We start from the raw sequence: 3,156 nt of genomic DNA, 5'->3' as shown, positions 1-3,156 counted from the left end.
CAGCCAGCGGTTCCGGAATGCTCTGACAGATCCTATGCAAGCCCCGTGCAGACAGGGGCAGCCGTGTTCATGACTAGTGCTTTGGGCCTCCCCAGCCTCCTAGGTCTTTCTGATGGCCAAGAAGTTTCAAGGGCGAGTTTGCCTGAATCTGCCCGCACTGTACGAGGATGCAGGGTGTGGCCACGCCGCGCATTCTAGCTCTGTCCACTAGGTGGCGCTGGAACTTCATCTAGGGCTCCTAGACTGAGACCCTAAACTGAGAAAAAGGGCGGCCACCGCCCAGACCGTGGGTCTAGAGCGTGTGCTTCCTCGGGGGCCTTGGGATGCTCACCGACAGTCACTAATGAGACCTCAGGATGGGTCCTCCAAATGGAGGAAAGGAAAGGGAAGAGACAGAAATGGGGAGGGATGGGATGTAAGGGGCGGCAGTGGAGCCCAAGGTCCCCCGTCTCCTTCTTGTCTCCATTTCTTTCTGCTGTCCTGCTGGAACAACGATGGGAATCGATAGGGCCTGAGGCAGCCTCTGCCTCCGTCTCCTGTCTGTGGCCTCATCGTCCTGTGCTGGTCCCGGCTCTGGTCATTTTGCCACTCTCTCTGGGATGACTATATTAGCTCATCTCCGGTTCCCCTACCCACCTCTGCCTTGCAGTCCACCTTCCCTGAGCCTTTCTGCTCCTCTGTTAATAACTCTCAGAGCCCTCCAGGACCACCTCTCCTTCCTTTGCCCTCACTGTTCACTACAGTCAAGCCCGCCCACTCAAGGCTTCCTCACCCTCCTTTCCCTCGTCTGCACCTTTGCTTCTGCAGTTTCTCCGTCCCCACGTCGGCATGTCCAAATCTTATTACTTTTTGCCTTGGGTCACCTGGAAGTGACTGTTCCTTCTTCTGAACTCTCAGTCCATCTCTTTTATGGCACTGGACTCTTTCATTCATTCATTCCAATATTCATTGACTGCTTACTATATGCAGCAAGATGCTGGAGATGCCATGATGAATGAGGCTGACATCCTGCCTCTCGTGCAGCTTACATTCTTGATGGTGAGACAGGTCTGAAAGGAGTGAACAGGAAGGTAAATAACATACAGCCTGTGATGAGTGCAGGGAGTGAACCAATGGGCAGCTGTGGGAGAGTGTAATTGTGGGGTGTGGGCTGGGTGGTCTTCTCTGAGCAAGTTCACGTTTAAGCTGAGAGCCTTAAGGTTGAGAAAGAGCCAGCTTTGCAAAGATGGCTTGGGAGTGGCTCATTCCTGGCAAGAGGGAAGGGCAGGAGCAGGGTCTAAGTGGGGAAGAGATGGGACTGTAGAGAAGCTGAAAGAAGGCTGGAACCCAGCAGCTGAGCCAAGAAGGGTGCCGGAGCAGAAGATAGGGGAGCCATTGAAGGGGAGTCATCAAGGTTTAAGCCTTTTAGAGTATTTTTTGCTGATCTCTGTACAATGGCCTGGGGGGTAGGGGAAGAAAGGACACCACAGTGCAGAGAGAGGTGATGGTGTCTGGGATGAGAGTGGGGAGGTGAGTGGATTTGGGAATGTTCTAGAGATTGATGGGTAGGTCTTCCCTATCACAAAGGGATGGAGTCTAGTGTCAAGCTGAATACCAGCTCCAGTGGCTTGGGGTGGGGTGGGGGGGTCACTGGTTCCTGGAGTACCGTGTGGGACAGTCCGAGGGTGCATGCCGTCTGAGAGGCAGAGAGTGACGTGACTGAGCAGCCGGCTCCGCGTGGGTGCAGGAGGGCAGTGTGTGGATGGTTGATTTGACATTTGATTAATGGACTCAAAACTCCTTGAGGGCAGGGACAGGGCTCGATTAATCGGTGTCGCTAAAAAGCATTTCCTGGGGTGGCCTCCCCTTGGCGAAACTAGCATAAAGATTTGATGCTGTTGGAGATACGGGTGCCAACGGCACTGAAGCAGGGCCCCCTCCCTGCCTGCCGCCTGCTGTCTTAGAAGCACTGAGGAATGCTTGCAATGGCTGCAGAGCGATGGGGCCAGGGCGGGCCACCGCTTTTCTCCTTTGCTCTGTGCCCAGGGGACTTAGCCTGCTGGGCCCTCACCGCTATTGCCTAAGCAGTGAGCTCCGGGTTCCTTTTACCCCCTTTCATGGTCCACTGCACACTTCTTCACCTCTGAGAAGTGGGGTGCTGATGGTTGCAGGAGTCCCATAGTCTGGCTTGCCTTGCATAACGGGAGAGTGGGTCCCTCCCGTGCCACCTAGAAATGCCTCCTGGATGCCTGAGTCATGTCGGAACTTCGCTCCTCACAAAGACTTTTCTGGCTGTAAATTGACTCCTCCTGATAAAGCTGCCATATTAAGTCTTATTTACCGTGTAAATTTTGCACCTTAGTAAAACTGAGATCCACAGAGCAAGCCCAGAAGGGCAATAGGGAGAATGCGTAACTTTGTGTCTGGGATCTGTAGGCAGATGGGGAACGCCGAAGAGGAGTAAGGGGAGCGATGCTGGGGCTGGAAGGCTAGTGTCCTGGGCTTCACAGTTTTGCCCTGGGCCGGCACCTCCCTGGAACGTTAACCCTCCTCCCAGGCACAGGGAAGAAGGTCCTAAAGCTGGAGACTCCAGGGGGAGCCCGGTAAGAACAATGACCCTTCTATCCACTAGAGGGCGCCTGCACCCCACAGTGCTGCCTGGACTCCTGGTGCCCACTTCAAAGGCGTCTGACAGTAAGCGAGTTTTGGGGTCTCTCAGTAGCCTCAGAAATACCATAGAGCCTGGAACTGCTGCCTAGCTCCCCTACACCCCCTCCTCCCCTCTGCTGCTCAAAGGTGGCTGCTGTTTCCTTGGGCATCTCACAGACCAGCTCTGGCCCCACCATTGCCAGCCTGAGCCCTGGGGAGTGGGGACCCCTGGCCGGGGTCCAGCGGCTTTGGGCTGCTGTAATGAACATCAGAGGGGCTCCCTGAACGGGCCCCAGTGTGTGTACTTGGGTCTGCCTGTCCAGGAGACTGTGGGTGCCCATGGCCTCCTCCCTGGATGGTGAGTTTCCTGGGAAAGAGAACCTGTCTTGGGCATACTTGTTCCTATCTCTCTGCCCTTCAGGGCCTCGCTGGATCCTACACTCATAGGAGCTCGTCAAATCCACTGGACCTGTGTGCCTACTGGGTGTCAGCTTCCCACGAGCTGCTGGATAGGGTGGTGGCAGCACC

This window comes from Diceros bicornis, chromosome 6 (genome assembly GCF_020826845.1).
Source record: "Diceros bicornis minor isolate mBicDic1 chromosome 6, mDicBic1.mat.cur, whole genome shotgun sequence".
Taxonomy (NCBI): Eukaryota; Metazoa; Chordata; class Mammalia; order Perissodactyla; family Rhinocerotidae; genus Diceros; species Diceros bicornis.
The sequence above is the reverse complement of the archived record's forward strand: the minus strand, read 5'-3'. Positions refer to the sequence as shown.